This window comes from Pogona vitticeps, chromosome 1 (assembly GCF_051106095.1).
Source record: "Pogona vitticeps strain Pit_001003342236 chromosome 1, PviZW2.1, whole genome shotgun sequence".
NCBI lineage: Eukaryota > Metazoa > Chordata > Lepidosauria > Squamata > Agamidae > Pogona > Pogona vitticeps.
The window spans coordinates 103,234,808-103,252,088 of record NC_135783.1 but is presented as its reverse complement, the minus strand read 5'-3'; the positions used below and the strand labels follow the sequence as shown (position 1 = coordinate 103,252,088).

The following is a 17,281-nucleotide window of genomic DNA, read 5'->3' as shown; positions in this document are numbered from 1 at the left end:
GTGTGCATGAATATATATTTTCCTCCAATCTTAATTTAGTTTCAGAATTTTTGTCTTGAAATTTTTAGTTCCTGCATTGCGGTTTGTTTTTATGCCCTTTTTATATTTCTTTTTGTGTCTTAAAATTCGCTTGCAACTAAATCATTAAATGTTACTTTTTGGGGGGATTTCATTTTCTTGGAATTGAATTTTTTTCCAGGTGTCATTGGATTTAAGTGTCACAAACAAACAAACAAACAAACAAACAAACAAACAAACAAATAAATAAATAAATAAATAAGAAAGAAAGATATCATCACCATGGCGAGGGGGGCGATGATAACTTCCTCAATGGCTCAAGGGGGCATTTCTTTCAAAAAGGTTAAGAACCACATGATTTTTAAAAACACCTAAAAATTATAAGCATGGACGAAATATCCTGAAAATGGCCCTGCCAGAAAAATTCTGAAGTAACAAGTAAATCTTGCTCATTAGGTTTCTTGCATAAAGTTTACCTCACTTTTATTCTCACTCTGATTATACCATTCAAGAGTAATGTCCCTGTCCACTGTGTAGGTGAGAAAAAGAAATGAGTAATGACATTACTTTGAACAGTTTATTTCTGTGCTCTGGCAACCATTTGGCAGTAAGAGAGTCTTGTCTGTGTGATCTCATGGAGCTCTCTGCCTTAATTACTGAATGCCTGGAGGGGTCAATGGGATTTTTTTAAAGGTCCTATTCTAAAATAAGAAATCTGTGACGTAAGTCCCTGTCGCTCACCTCTGCAGACCCTGGCAGTGTGTAGAGCAACACAGGAAAAGCCCTGTTTAGATAATACCTAGGGCCTATGTACTCCAGCATCTCTTTGACACAGTGGCTAACCACATGCCCGCAACATGGAAGCCCAAGAAACCATTCACCAAGGGCAAAAACTTTCACCAACCTTTGTTACCTGCATGTGGGAGCAGCCTATAGCTGTCAAAATAATAGCCATAAAAAGTATTATCCTCCAAGAATGTCTACTACTTATTCAGAGCTATCTAAGCTAATGGTGACCACCACATCTTCTGGCAAGAAATCCCGTATTTTAACTAGTGGTTGTGGGAAGGAACCTTTTGTTTGTCATCAGTTCAGTTCCATTGGGACCTTGAGTTCTAGCATTAAGAAAGAGAGAGGAAAAGTGCCTTCTATTTACTTTCCTCACACTGTACAAAATAAATTTTTATAAATGTCTGTTTCACATTTTTGTTGTCCAATCTAAAGATCTTGCTGTTCTTCAATAGGAGCCAAAATATTCCAAGCTGCAGTTCTGATAGCTCACTACAGGGGGCAGTCACACACAATACTGTACTACATAGAGGTTTCCCAGTTTCAGCTCCTGCAAACATTTCTTATACAGTATAAGGAATGAATTGTTCTCAGTGTTCCATTCTTGTTTTTATTTCCATGTCTCCATTTGACACTGGCTAGCCATAGCATACAAATCTAATCCGGGACTTATATGATACTTTTAATGCTGTGCTATCACTAGGAAACAGGAGCGCCTATAGTGATTTTTCTTCTTGTTTAATTATTTATCTTGATTTTTACATTTTTTTTTTAAAAAGAGGTAAATTGTGAAACAAGAATATAATTTTTATTAGAAAAGAAACAGCCATTTGTGAGGTAAACCTATGAGGAATGGGAAGCAGGGGGGTTGGTTTTGTCTCTTTATGGCTAGAATTGAAATGAGTGGTTCGTCCTAATTGATTTTCTCAATAGAAATGGGAGGAAGCTGGTTCCCACCTGCCACAACTCCCAATATGCCCTCAAAACCTGTTCTAGAAGGAGAATAAACTTTCTGGAACCAATTGTAGGGTGCTCAGGATTAAAGCACGTAAGGGAGGACAGGAAAGGCCTGTTGCACTAGAAGTTACAGTATATAAGCACCAGCATGACTTTGGTTTTAGGCTACCATGTACAATTTGTTTTAAAACTTCCAAAAGCATTACAACAACAACAACAACAACAACAACAACAACAACAAAACATACTAGAGGGAACAGGTTGCTACCTTTTGGAAGTCTTAGCCTTATGAAATGGCTGAAGGACATTTGTGAGTGAGGACAACAAGGTAGCAAAAGGAAGCTTGTTGCTGATTGTTTTTCCCTTCTTTCTTTATTTTAAAACTCTGAACAAAAGTTCTTAAGTGAAAATTGTGGTGTTATTCTGAAAGAAAGTGTTGTGCTTCCAACTTTAGTCAAATGTGGCTATCAATATGCTTCCATCATAAATGGAATAGTGGGTTAACTCACTCTAGTTTGAACTCATTAGAGCATTTTTCACATTGTCCGGCTTCAAGCATTGACACAGATGCTGCAGTAAAATAATCAAACTTATATATTTAAAGAGCCCACGCAAATTTGGATAATGCCTCTGAATACAAAATGACCTCAGAGGCTTTTAGATAAGATCATGTCTAGACTGATGCTGTAAGAGTACTTTCAGTTATGGACGCAAGCCAGTGGTCTTTTAATAAGTCTTTGAGGTTACAGGAAAAGCTAATGTCTTCTGCTTGCATCTGGATGGAATATAACTTTGCCTTTGAAGTTCTCTTTGGATCTTTCTTATACTCTCTCCCAGGTTGGTCAAGTAAAAAAGTGATTTGATCAACTAGCGTAAAATAAGGAATTACTCATTGTAACACATTGTAACACAGTTCAGTTTTTATATTAGAAGTCTCCTTATTTGTTCATTTCCAAATCTGTATTTTAAAAAAAATCAGAGTGGGATAGAGGTAGGAAAGCAATGTGAAGCAATTCCAGTCATTCAGAATAGTGTACACTACGCATCACAGATCCACAACCTAGTCAGGACATAATGCTGAGCTCCTAAATGCTGTGCTGAAAAAAAACAAACACATTTGGTGCCAAAATGAAGTGAGTGTTGATGTCAAAAGGAGGGTATTTCAAAACCCAGGCACCACAGCAGAGAAGGTCCATTCCTGAATCTCTGTGTAATGTGTTACTCCCACTGATGGAATGCAGAGGAGTGCTTCTTCCCCAGATCTCCATAAGTTAAAGGTCATGTTGAATGTCCTGCAGATTGAAGTTGTGCGGTCTTATTTGTTGTGCCACTTACAGCCAGCCTTTGTCCAATTCACAGCAGCATACATGGAGACAATACACAATTCAAGACAGCATATATGTTTCTCCTAACCCCATACTTTCATAATTTTCTGAGATAGGTCAGGCCAAGAGAAAGGGACAGGTTCAAGGTCATGCAACAAGTTTCACGGTTCAGAGGGAATTGAAACTTACACCAGGACAGAGGTGATTATGGCTTCCCTGCTCCCAAGATGCTCAGAGACCTCAATGATCTCTCTCTCTCTCTCTCCCTCTCCCCTCCACCCCTCTCTATCTGATGCACTTCAGTAAGAAGCTTAGTTCAACAAGCGTAACAGTTGTTTCAGTGTATATTTGGTTTTATAACCACAATTAAGACATCTGACTTGTGAATCTTAACCAGAGCACTCACCTCATAGTTTTTTTTCTTTTGAAACCTTTCCTTTCCTGTTGTATTTTCTTTTCCTTTTCTAAATGACGTGATGACCACAAATTGAAATCCATTTTCAAGGAGGAAATGTACTATTAATTCTTAATGTAATGGTGTCATCATTTTTCATCCTTTAATTACAGGAAGTTTTAAACTTGGCACTATAAACTATTTGCAGCATGAATTAATAATGCTAAAAATGATAAAGTCGTTTAAACAACTTTAAGAGAACCCTTTCCTTTCTCTGATTTTTTAAACAGTGTGCATGACCTGCGAGGAAAAATCCAAAGTCATTTCACGGGTTGCCTGGTTAATGGAGAATTGTCTTAATTAAAATAAAATCAGGAAGCTGATAAGGAAACATGACTCTGAGTCTCTTCTGCCAATATAATGGGGAATAAAATTCTCTTTGAGCAGGCAGGGCAGAAGTTCCATTGGAAAATGTTTTAACCGTACCTCATTCTGCAGAAAAGACAAATGCTATTTCATTCTATGGTGTCAATATGAAATAGACGTGTTTAAGAAAACTGACTGAGGATACTCACAAAAACCATTTTCTTTGTTCTTATGTAGCAATGATGATACCTCGGGTATATTGTTTGTTTGATTGATAGTAAGTTCTATTATGTTCAATGGTTCATTGATCAGCGTCTGTAGTATTATTGGCTGTGATCAGAAAAAAAAACAGCTGACATTTAAGATATTTTTATATTATTTCATTTTTTAAAAAATGAAGTGTTTACAGCATTAAAATAAGAACAATAAGTGCAGTAAAATTAAGTGCTAAATCAAGAAAACAGTGGTAAAACAATAAAACCAGCTCACAGTCCATCAAAATCAATAAGGTAAGACATCAGGATAAAATGTCTGATAAAACAAATAGAGTTTAAATTGGTGGTGAGTATACCCTACATTTGAAATGTCCCTGAACTCAGTGAGGAGATAATGCCACATGGTGGACAATAAAACAGAGGAGGCAAGTGTGGCCAGACAATAGGGACTCCTCTACAGAGTGGAGAAACATACATCAGTTTTCGCAACCCAGAGCTTATTAGGTATTTAAAGGCATGGCAATGGAAGCATAATTAGTTTCTTTTTACAAAGTTAGGTCTCTTGCCCTCGAAGAGCTAATAATTTAGGTTACTAGAATATTAATTACATATGATGGCCTGATGGTTCTCTCTGATTTGAAACTCTTAAGCAGGGGCCGTCATGCTGTTCAAGCCAATATAGGACCTTGATGGCTTGACTTTTTGCTTCCTGCAATTCTAACACATAGGGAGAGGAATGCAGCCTAGCAAAATGATACTGTAGTTAGAATGGTGTATCAGGAAGTGTTTCAGAGGGCCCCCAATTCACTGGATAGAATCTAACTTAGCTAGTTACCCCTGAATGCTGGTAATTTACCCTAGTGTGATTCACACAGAAAAAAGAAAACAAAACAAAACCATGCTATGGCCATGCCACGTGGTTATAAATCCTGACCAGGGCTTATAAAAGATAGTTTGAAGTTTCTGAGTATCTTAGTTCAAAACATGCTTGATACAATGGCTTCCCCAAACATTTGAGCAAGCGTTTTATGAATACTTTTGATTTAAGTAGCTCAACAAATGCAACTATGTTTAATCTTGGCTTGCAAGCATTCCCAAAAGTCTAGATGTTTATTAAATTAATATCCTGCTTTTCTTCATTAGAATGCAGGATAACACAAATACAGTTCGCAGCAGGCCTCCCCTATCGAGGAGGGGAAATCAGGCTTAAACTGTCCTAACTTTAGACAGGCCTGCCAAATGCTTGCTCTTCATGCCTTGCCTTCTTCTGCCTTGGCTAGCACTCTTATCTCTCCACATGTACAGCTAATTCTGTGTTTAACTTTAGGCAGAGACTGACATTTCTGTCTTCCAAAAAGCTCATAAATAAAGCTACCACATGTATAGACAGGTGCAGAAAATGTAGAGAACAGAGGTCAACAGCATTTCCATTTATCTCTCCTATTTTGACACTTTTGTTAGGGAATTAGGAAATCAATAGACACTAATTTCATTGGCAAGGATTATAGAGAACACAGGAGGGAACAGTCACAATGTCCCTAGTTTTCTTCAAGGACTCTCTGAATTAAAGGGAATTATTGTGGTTTTCTGAGTTTATAATTTTGCCCATTAATATCCCCAGGCATTTAAGTCCTACCACAAATGGAGTTTGGTGCCAGCCTCAAATAAACCTTTGATTTGTTGGGATAGAGTTGTTTTTGTTAAGCTTCATCCATGTTAGGATCTAGTGTGCAACATAAGACTGAATTATTATGGCAGTGTAATGCAACTGTGTATATCTCCTTGATGAATAGCTTCATGATGAGTAGTTAGTGTAGGCATTTGTTGTTGTATGCTGAGTTAACGCAAAATAGTGCACAACAGTAAATGCTTGTGCTAATTTCTTGTGACAATTCATCATTGAGTTTTATACCAATCACATTATTTTAGTGGGTACAACTGATAGGATTTTGCTCGCTGTTCTGTAAATTTACAAATGAGATGTTGTTCTTAATGTTGGCAGTGTGTAGTAGCAGATACTTAGCTATCTCAGTTGTCCTGAATTGTGAGGTATAAATTCTTTAGAACTTAGTGAAGTAGCTCATGGAAATTAGTGGTACTCAAGTTTGTATCAGGTGTAAGATCAAGGAACTTCAAAGGTGATTTAGAATCTTCCAGTTGTCCTCACTCTGTAATCCCAGTTTTAAGACTTTAAACATGTCAATTATTAAGTCTTAAGAAAGGATAAGAGCTCAGCTTCTGGTACATTTTTTAAAAAATACTTCTTTAAAAAAAGAAATAATCCTTGCTACAAGTGTAAATGTCAACACCAGCTTAACCTTCATGTTGTTACAGATATTTCTGCTAACACTACAGAACCATTGTTCATAGTATTACACCTCTAAATCACTGAAAGATGGAATAAGTGCTTTTTTGGAAAGATAGCTATAGGAAGACATAGTGATTTGTCCTCGTTCACCTCCATGTGAATTCCTTGTCTCAATCAGTTGAGTACTCAAAAAGAGAATTCTGGTTGAGAATCAGGGTTGAGCACTTGCGGCTTTCCAGATGTTGGTCTGCAGTTTCCATCATCCTTGGTCATCTCTCTCCTTGGGTGAGAGATGATGAAAGGGTGCAGTCCAACAACATCTGGAATGCATCTGAAATACATGTATTTGTCCCATATGCTTATGTCTAAAACAGTTGCACAAATTGGTTGTCTATTCATTATTTTTTCCACATTTTATCACAGCACTTTAAAACAAATTGTCAAACTCCGTATTTAATACCTGATGCAAGAGACGGTGACAACTGATCTCGTTAATATTACCAGTACATCAGAGACATCAGTGAAAAAAATATCTTAATATGAAGGTAAACAATGATCTGGATATAGAGAAGCATCAGCATTGCTTGTACTGTACAATGAAGGCTGAAACAAAGCTTTCCTGGTTCCTCCTCCCCAGTGTAGCTTGATGGAGAAGATGGTTTGAATTTATTTATTTATTTATTTATTTATTTATTTATTTATTTATTTATTTATTTATTTATTTATTTATTTATTTATTTATTTATTTAGGTGGCTTCCAGACAAATAAAGAATAACATAAGCCAAACCCTAAGCCATTAGAGGCAATGGTTTGATTTTAGTTTATTACATTCCATAAACCTCCAGGTATTAACTACAATCTATCAGAAAAAATGGATTGCCCTTAAAGCAAGTAAGTGCTTTGTATACCAGGAAAACATATCAAAATGTTTCTGATATCCTTGTTTCCCCACTAACTGTTTCAGTATTGATTTTACATTTCTAATATAATACTTGTTTGATTCTTTCTTAAACTTTTAAATATTTGTATACTTTTTAAAAGCTTTTAAATATTGTTTTTTAATTATGTAAGCCACCTTGGTCCTTTTCAAGGAGAAGGGTGAGATGGGAATATTTTAAACAAACAAACAAACAAACAAACAAAATAAAGTAATGTGGATAATTTGCTCACAAGTGACCAGAAAAGTGAGAGAGGCAGACTAGGACTCAGGAAATCTGGGTTCAAACCCCAGCTTTGCCATGACACCTTATTAGGGGTGACAATTCTAAACCATTCCCTAGAATATTTCACATTGCCTGAAAATCCTTTTAGACCCACCATCAGTCAGAAGTGACTTGATAAAGCAACCAAATATTCTAGTTTTAATAAAATCAGAAAAATAATTGCAAGACTAGCTCTCCATTCACATTTTGTTGTCTCAAACTACCAAACAAAGGGACACTTAAAGGGTATAAAATTGGTGAACGGACCTGAGGTTATTGACATCAGCATTTGGCAATGAGCTAAGGACAGATATTTAATGGCTGTAAGCTAGCCAGTTTGGCTTGTCCTGGCCATAGACTGGAAATGCTACTCTTTTCTGCTACAGTTCCCAGAACATCCTATTCAGGTAAGGCATTCTGAGAGCTGTAGTCCAAATCTGTAATGTTTCCATACTCTGTCCTTTGAATCATGCAGCTGGAGGCCTGAAAATATGATTTCTGAAGTGCAAAATGGCATCAAACTGCTTATCATACTTTGATTCAGCAGGAAAAATGGTAAATTCAGGAAAGTGTTTGTGATTTGTTAGTTTGCTGGCTGTGTTTAAAAAGTATTATGTTAACAGTGGGGAATTAATTGGTCTCCATGTGTTAGAAAAACATATGACTGAGCCACAGGACTCACCTTGAGGGTTTTGCACCACTGTTTCTCAGGCTATTGTACCTCAGAGACTGTGAACTCCCCTAAGAGGGACAGAGGAATAGAAAAGGGAACAGATAACAATAGCAGCTCTAGAATTGCCTTCAGATTTCCACAGATACAAGGACAATTGCATATTTTTTGCAGGAGATGGTTCTTCATGGTCAAGGGCCCTATGTCACAACCACTACACAACCTGTCATATTTCGGACAGGAGGGCTGCAAGAAGGAAAGGAACCAGTCAAACCATTCATAGAAATAACTGGACTGCTTAAAAATCCAGGAGGCCACCTGTGTGTGTGTTTGTGTGTGTATGTGTGTGTGTGTGTGTTCATGTGCATGCACATATGTATAGTTTGTGTCAGCAGCATCCTCATGGCTAGAAATGACACAATAGTTCCAATTCTACTATGAATTTTGGGCTCTTGCTTGAATCGTTTTCTTTTTTCTTATATTATTTTATGTCCATACTTTCATCCACTTTGCTGTTTAGCTAAATTGAGTTTCTGTTCCTAATGAATGGTTTGGAATGTATCCAAGAAAGTAGGCATTTAGTGCTGAAACAAACTTTACTAGTAGCCACATTTGAACTGCTTTGGATGATGCTAATGATTCTCCCAAATAACTCTAGACGTATTTGAGACCTCTGCAAACATTCGGTGGAATTTGTTCAAACAGAACTATGCTGTTTGAGGACTTAGTTTTCAATTAAGATTTTAAAATGTCATTGTAGATCAGGGCGGGCAGCCTTAGGTGGATTTAGGGCCATCACACTTTGAAATGACTTGTTTTGGCCTCTCTCTCTCTCTCTCTTTTTTGTTTTGTTAGAGAGAACAATAAGAAGTGCCCAAGCAAGCATTTCCATGTTTTTAATATTTTTTGAGTGTAGAGGAAGCCTTAGGGGATTTCCTAAGGCCTCTGAGAACTCTAGGAGTGGGAATCTGGGAGGCAGGGGCAGGGAAAATAGGCAAACCAGCACCACCACTACAACGACACTTTAGGTGGAGACTGTTTCTCACTTTTTTTGGCCAAAAAAAAAAAAAGGTTTAACATTTTTCTGGAAGACCTTTGGTGACTTAAAAGTGTCCCTAATGGGGTCTGTGTGTGGCTTGCCACATATTGCCTACCCTTGTTATGGTCTGTAGATGAGAAATGGTGAGTGCACAGGAGGTGACACTTGTTTATCAAGACCTTGAGACATAATTTCAAGAAGGCATGGTGAGGAAGAATGGGTGGATTGTGTTGCTGGTCACCACCAGGAACAGCTAAACAATAAGTGCCATGATTTTTACCAACAACATATTGTAGTTACCATCTCTACACAAGAATTGGAGGTTGTTCATGACTTCATGTACCTTGGCTCAATGATCTCTGGCACTCTCTCCCTAGATGTTGAGCTGGATAAATGCATTGGCAAAGCAGCTACCATGTTCTCTAGACTCACAAAGAGAGTATGGCTTAATAAGAAGCTGACGGCATATATCAAGATCCAGGTCTATAGAGCCTGTGTCCTGAGCACACTCCTGCACTGCAGTGAGTCCTGGACCCCTTGTGCACAGCAGGAGAGGAAGCTGAACATGTTCCATATGCGTTGTCTCCGACGAATTTTTGGTATCACCTGGCAGGACGAAGTTCCAAATAGAGTAGTCCTAGAATGAGCTGGAATTTTTAGCATGTATACATTATGGAAACAGCAATGTCTGCGTTGGCTCAGGCATGTTGTGAGAATGGCTGACAGTCGGATTCCAAAAGATCTCCTGTATGGAAAATTAGTGCAGGGAAATCACCCCAGAGGGAGACCACAGCTGCGATACAAGGACATCTGCAAGCGGGGTCTGAAGACCTTAGGAATGGACCTCAACAGATGGGAAACTTTGACAGCTGAGCATTCAGCCTGGAGGCAGGAGGTGCAGCACGGCCTCTCCCAATTTGAAGAGGCCCTTATCCAGCAGGCCGAGGCAAAGAGGCATTCCTGAAACCAGCAAAATCAGGGAACTGGACAGGGGACAGACTGTATTTGTCTTCAGTGTGGAAGGGATTGCCACTCTCAAATTGGTCTTCTCAGCCACACTAGATGTTGTTCCATGACCTCTATTTAGAGCACATTACCATAGTCTCTCGAGACTGAAGGATGTCTACAAACTGTAGTTTAAAAAAGTGAATTTCTTTGCAACAGGTGTGCTGGTCAGAGAAAGATATTTAGAAGTAAGTAAAAGTTGAGCAATGACTTCCCTTTGAAAAAAGGAACATCTGGGAAAGGCCTGTTGGCTTGTTGAAATGAGCAGCTGTCTTCATGCCTAACTATTGATCGGGGGGGGGGGAGAGGAATAGAAAGCACCAGCAGCAATATACCATACTGTGCATTGAAACAATGTGGTAGTACAAACTGAATGCTTAACCAGTGCTTTCAGCTGGACCACACTCATGAAAAGAATGGGTATGAATGTGGGAAAGGAACACATCTTTTCTTAAATACCATATATTATAACTGTGTCTGCCACAGGAAAATTCTTAGGCTTCTAGAACTTGCCGAGTCTACCACCAAATCCTTTATTCCAGATAGCAGTATGTGAGACAAACGATAAAGGCATTTCATAGTTTAGAATGAATTAGTGTTATTCTAAATACATTTATAGCCTACTGTGATTATGATTAATCATCTGCTTCATTCGGGGGACATAAGTCAAGGCCATTATTGCCCCAATAAAAAAACTTAGAGCTGCCTCATGAAACCATAATTTACAAGGGCTTTGCCATAGAATCTGAGGGTGTCATTGACAATGCTGCACTACATTTAGGGTGTCTTCTCTTCACATATACATATGCAAGTGTGGTCCATAACCTATTAGTTCCATTTATCTAAATGGAGCTTAGCTGATGTGATATTATAGTGATAGAAGTTAGCTTTAAACCCATTGTATTGTATGAAGTTGCTTCCTTCTAATACAGACTAAGCCCCAACCTAACTCTTTGCAAGAGCATGTAATGTTCTCACCTTCATTCCCTATGGAACACAGAAACATTAACATTAGGAAATACTGAAAATAAATACCTGGTGTTTTGTTTTTTGTTGTTGAGCAAATTCATGCCACTGCCCCAGTAAACAGAACCACATTAGGGGATCTGGGAAACTCCCTCACTTTTGGGGGGGTGACCCTGCCCGTCAGGGATGGGGTCCGCAGTCTGGGGATCCATCTGGACCCAGCGCTCACTATGGAACCTCAGGTGGCGTCTGTGGTCCGTACCGCCTTTTTTCATCTTAGGCGGATAGCCCAGCTGCGATCCTACCTTGATGTTGGGGCGCTCACTACCTTGGTGCATGCGCTCGTAATCTCAAGATTAGATCACTGCAATGCGCTCTACGTGGGGCTGCCTTTGAGGCTGCTGCGGAAACTACAGGTGGTGCAGAATGCGGCGGCCAGATTACTCAGTGGAGTGAGAAGATACCAACATATTTCACCCACCCTGGCTGCACTGCATTGGCTGCCCATCCGTTTCCGCATCAACTTCAAAGTGTTGATGCTTACGTATAAAGCCCTAAACGGTTTAGGACCTCGATACTTGGCGGAACGCCTTCTCCCACCAAGATCTACCCGTGTCACTCATGCGAGCCAGGAGGTGAGACTGAGGAGCCTAACGCTGAGGGAGGCCCGGAAGGAAAAGAGTAGAAATCGGGCCTTCTCAGCGGTGGCTCCTCGTCTCTGGAACAATCTACCCCCTGAGATTCTCGCAGCTCCCTCGCTGGGTATTTTCAAGAAACAATTAAAAACATGGATGTTTAGGCAGGCCTTCCCAACAGATAACTCCTGATGATTTTTCCCTTCTCCTATAGCTCCCCATTTTGTTTAGTATATATTTTTTTCTTTTCTTTCTTTGTTATGTAAAATGGTTTTGTGTATATTATTGTATTTCTTTTATGTTGTTAGCCACCTAGAGTGGTCCTCACACAACCAGATAGGCGGGATATTAAATAAATAAATAAATAAATAAATAAATAAATAAATAAATAAATAAATAAATAAACAAACAAACAAACAAACAAACAAACAAACAAACCTGTATCAAAGTGAGTGATTGGCTTCTGAGACCAAGGGTAAACAATATATCATCATTGTTGTTATGAGACTGATTGTTTACTTATTTTGATTTAATTGTATCCTCCCATGAAAACTCTGACTAAAAGATACTGGCTGGGCTAAGGAAAGTAAGTAAGCTTTGTGACTTGGACTTAGGTCTTCTTGTTCCAAATTCAGCACTATGATGCATGCTTTATCCTGTCTCTCTCTGATCAGTGCTTACAATACGGTATAAATGGTGCCAAGGCTGAAACATATTATTAGAAACAAATTACAAGACACCTTTTTTGCATAATATGTAACTTAGGCTGCCTGGGTTTGGAGCACTGCAACAAGGCCACCCTGCATGCTGCTGTTAAAAATATTGCATAGAGTTGTTACATAAGCATGCTTGCTATAGAAGGGGAAAATAAGGTTGCAATTAATCCATATTGAGATACAGCTACCAAAATACAAAACGGAGAGGTTATGAGCTTCCCATTTCTCTGCTGGATTGAATTCTTACCAAGGAGAAAAATTATACTAATATATGGAAATATTACAACAGCCACTGTGTTCTTGGTGCCTTTGATTTCCTTAATCATGGACACAAAGCTGAACCAGAACCCAGTTCTCAGCTGGAGGCTGGCTGCAGCTTTCATTACCTTCTTTGTCCCTCTTGATAAGAAGTGCTGTATCCCTGAGCATAAGACAGAGCTGACCTTGAGTTATCCTGGAATGCTGTTAATACTTAACCCACCCACACAGGCACACCAAAGAATTGCAGGGCAACATGTGGTTGTTGTTATTCTTATGTTCTCATCAGGTGTCTTTGTGGAGTGAAGGTCAAAATGGGAGAGGCAAAAATAAATGAAACAGCAAATTATTTTTACACATTTTAATTCATGCTGGCCAAATGCTGTATATAACTTGCCCCTCTCTATTAGTATGAACTGCACTGACATGAAGATGAAGTACATTAGTGAGGTAATACAAGCGATAATCAAGTATCCAGAACCACTCACACAATCAGGAAGCTTAAAACCACACATGTAATTGTTTAAGCCATTCTTGGAATCACAGCAACTAAATAGGCAGACATACTTTTTGGCATTGAATTGTGTCAGGTCTCCCTGATGGAAACATGTACCAGATGCTGGATTCCTTCAAGGTTAAATGTGATTATAACACATACACAGAAAAAATGCAGGTAGAGATTAAATCACAAAATAATGAGATCTTCTCACAAGGTAGCAATACTACTGTGATTATCCTCTCATTGCCTCTAAGGTATGATTTTATTTTAAATCCTTTCTGGAACATGTTGACTGGAAAGCAGAACTTAAAGGAGCTTTGTCAAACTCTTTGTGAAAGGTGATTGGCCTTTTTGTTAATTGGCTGGAAGACTCTCTGAAAGGCTTTTTCTATGCCATTAGTTTGTTGGCACACACACACACACACACACACACACACACACACTCCTCTGATTTGGGACAATTATTTGCACAGCTGCATTTAGGAAACTGGAAGGGTTTGAATTGCATTATCATTTTTCAGAAGTTGAACTCATTGACTGATTGGACTGTAGAATGAAGATTGTCAGGATGGCGATGTGATAGAATTTATTTCAATTATTTATTTGTTTGTTTATTGGATTTCTAATATCTAGACCAAAGGTCTACTTTGGGTGGTTTACAAATTTAAAATCAATAAAACCAAAAACATATAGATACAAGGTAGCGAAAGTATTTGAAATTAAGATACGGCAGGAGGGAAAGCCCAAATAGCCAGGTTTTAAGTTTATTCCTGAAAACACCCAGAGAGGGAGCCAGGCGGATCTCCACTGGCAAGTTGTTCCAAAGACGAGGGGCCACTGCTGAGGAGAATGAATTCCGATAGGATAAATCTGATTACAGAGACTGGCAAATTGATGAAAAATTACCACACATTAAATTATTGTTAACACGCTTAAAATCTAATTAAATTACATTTTGGTTCAAATGAAGTTCTTTAAAATTTTAATTGACATTTAATTTTATATTACTAAACTGCAAACCTTGTAAGTCCAGAATGAAGTTTAAAAAAGTGATCTGTGATTTTACTCACCCTCTTCTGATTGTCCCATTCTATGTTTTGAACTGAAGAGAACACAGACGCATCAGTTTTTTAAACGCTATTTCCATTTGTCTCAACAAAACCCATTTTCTTGGTTTTCCTTAAGTGACTTTGTTTTTAAACAAGTAGGTTTCTATTGAGGGAAGACTAATAGGTTTCAGTTTCTGAAAATCACTCCTGATTTTTCCTTTTATCTTGTCTGCACTTTCTGTTTTTGTACTCTTGCCTTCTTTGAGTCTTCTTACATTATCCTCTGCTGAAGTCTGTGCTTATATTTCTCCCCTTTGCAATTTGCTGCACCCCTCAACACAGATACAGAGCATCTTTTCCTTTTTTCATGCAGGACTTGCTTAAAGAAATACGAGGATGTTTCTTTATTCCCATAGTTAGCTGCTGTTTGTTATTTATTGCTCAATTCAGTTTCTGCCATTCTTGTTGCCTTAATAATAAGCTGCCTTCCTGCATTCTCCTATATCTGGATAAAGCTCATCCAACACATGAGCAAATATTCTAATTTAAATAATAACTTGATTTTAATACATTAGGCCTAATCTCTAACTGCTGTACTGTTTTTCAGTAGTGGAGAACTGGTTGGCAAATGAAGTTACTCTTTGTTTCTTATTTGTTAAAAAAAAAAGTTTGGCTATAGTCAGAGTTTGGTGGATTAATGACTGTGTTTCCAATGCAATGCTAAATTAGAGGCATCACTACTTGTTCCTCACCACCCCTCCTACCACCAGCACCACATACTGATATTGTGCTACAGTGGGGTCTCTACTTAAGAACGTCCCTACTTAAGAACAATTCCACTAAAGAACAGCTCCATTTGCTAAATTTTGCTTCTACTTGAGAACAAAAATCCAAGATAAGAACAGGAAAAAAAAACTCTCCTGCTCTTTTTTTAACCTTAGGTCATCTTAGGTTAAAAAAAAGTTTTCAGTGCATTCCTATGGGAAATGCAGATTCTACATAAGAACTTTTCCACTTGAGAACCACCTTCCAATACGGATTAAGTTCTTAAGTAGAGACCCCACTGTACTTCCTTTCTTCTTCACCCATCATTTTTGGGACCAAAGAGGATGTCCTACCCTGGCTCTATGATGTACCAGGACAACCCAGCCAGACCACACTACACTGCTACATTATAAAGTATCTACTGCAGTTTAGGGTAGTTCCCCCAAATTTCAGCAGCACTATATCTAGCAGCCCTAATTTCAACATGACGTCCTGAAGGATTCAAAGTGGAGGAAAGAGACTCTTCTGCAACCGGCAAACCACAGAAAGAAGTTGAGAACTTAAGCTTACACACTGCCCTCTTCTTCACTTCAGCTGCATAGCAGTGCTGATAAACATTAGCCTCTCTTTAAGGAAATGGCAGCTCAGGGTAAAAGAGCCTATGGGAACTGCGGCGAGTCTTAATTACAAGAGAACAAAGGTAAAGGTTCCCCTTGACAATTTTTGTCCAGTCGTGTCCGACTCTAGGGGGCGGCGCTCATCCCGCTCTTCAAGCCATAGAGCCAGCGTTTGTCCGAAGACAATCTTTCCGTGGTCACATGGCCAGTGTGATTTAGACACGGAACGCTGTTTACCTTCCCACTGAGGTGGTCCCTGTTTATCTACTCGCATTTGCATGCTTTCGAACCACTAGGTTGGCGGGAGCGGGGACAAGCAACGGGCGCTCACTCCATCGCGTGGATTCGATCTTACGACTGCTTGGTCTTCTGACCCTGCAGCACAGGCTTCTGCGGTTTAGCCCACAGCGCCACCACGGTGAACAAAGGGGACTTCAAACCAGACACTAGCAATTCCCCCATAACTCTGGCCATTCCTGAATAAGGGCATACAGATTGGGGCTCAACCCTTCCTTTACTGTTTTGGAAATATTCCAATCACATCTTTTTCCATCGCTGTGCCAGAATTGTAGATTTCTATATCTCTGTGGGGAAAAAAAAAATCCATTCTTGCAACTCGGGAAGTGCAAACAGCTACTAAGTTGGGTTGAGCTATAGATAACTCGGAGCCTTTACACTTATTCTAGCAGAATCGTTAGCGCATCATCCCAGAGAACACAAGAAAAGGGGAAGCAGGAGACAGCCATTGTGAAGTTTGGCAGTGACATCAGCAAAAACAGGAAGAGAGAAAGTGGTAGTAGAGAAACAAACTGTAACATCCTAAAGTGAAGTTGTTGTTGTTGTTTAGTCGTGTCTGACTCTTTGTGACCCCATGGATCAGAGCACACCAGGCCCTCCTATCCTCCACTGCTTCCCGGAGTTGGGTCAAATTCATGTTGGTCGCTTCGCTGACACTGTCCATCTATTTCGTCCTCTGTCGTCCCCTTCTCCTCTTTCCTTCACATTTTCCCAACACCAGGGTGTTTTCCAGGGAGTCTTCTCTTTTCATGAGATGACCAAAGTATTGGAGCCTCAGCTTCAGGATCTGTCCTTACAGTGAGCGTTTAGGGTTGATTTTCTTTAAAACAGATAGTTTTGATATCCTAGATGTCCAGGGGACTCGCAAGAGTCTCCTCCAGCATTACAATACAAAAGCATCAATTCTTCGGTGGTCAGCCTTCTTTATAGAAGCTCTCACTTCCATACATCGCTATTGGAAAAACCATAGCTTTGACTATGTGGACCTTTGCTGGCAAGGTGATGTCTCTGCTTTTTAGGATGTTGTCTTGGTTTCTCATTGCTTCCCTCCCAAGAAGCAGGCGTCTTTTAATTTCATGGCTGCTGTCAGCATCTGCAGTGATCATGGAGCCCAGGAAGGTAAAATCTGTCACTGCCTCCATATCTTCCCCTTCTGTTTGCCAGGGGGTGATGGGACCAGTGGCCATGAT

The 17,281-nt window shown here is 39.2% G+C and overlaps 2 long non-coding RNA genes across 5 annotated transcripts in view; one reads left to right on the top strand and one right to left on the bottom strand.

Moving 5' to 3' along the window:
• The window catches only part of LOC110072891 (uncharacterized), a 601,139-nt gene that overhangs the window by 22,979 nt on the left and 560,879 nt on the right, over positions 1-17,281 (top strand). The window lies entirely within an intron of this gene.
• LOC144584342 (uncharacterized) lies at positions 913-15,368 on the bottom strand. Its single transcript, XR_013538531.1, has 2 exons — positions 8,258-15,368; positions 913-4,179 (listed from the first exon to the last, which is right to left on the bottom strand). It is a non-coding gene; the product is annotated as an uncharacterized LOC144584342 (long non-coding RNA).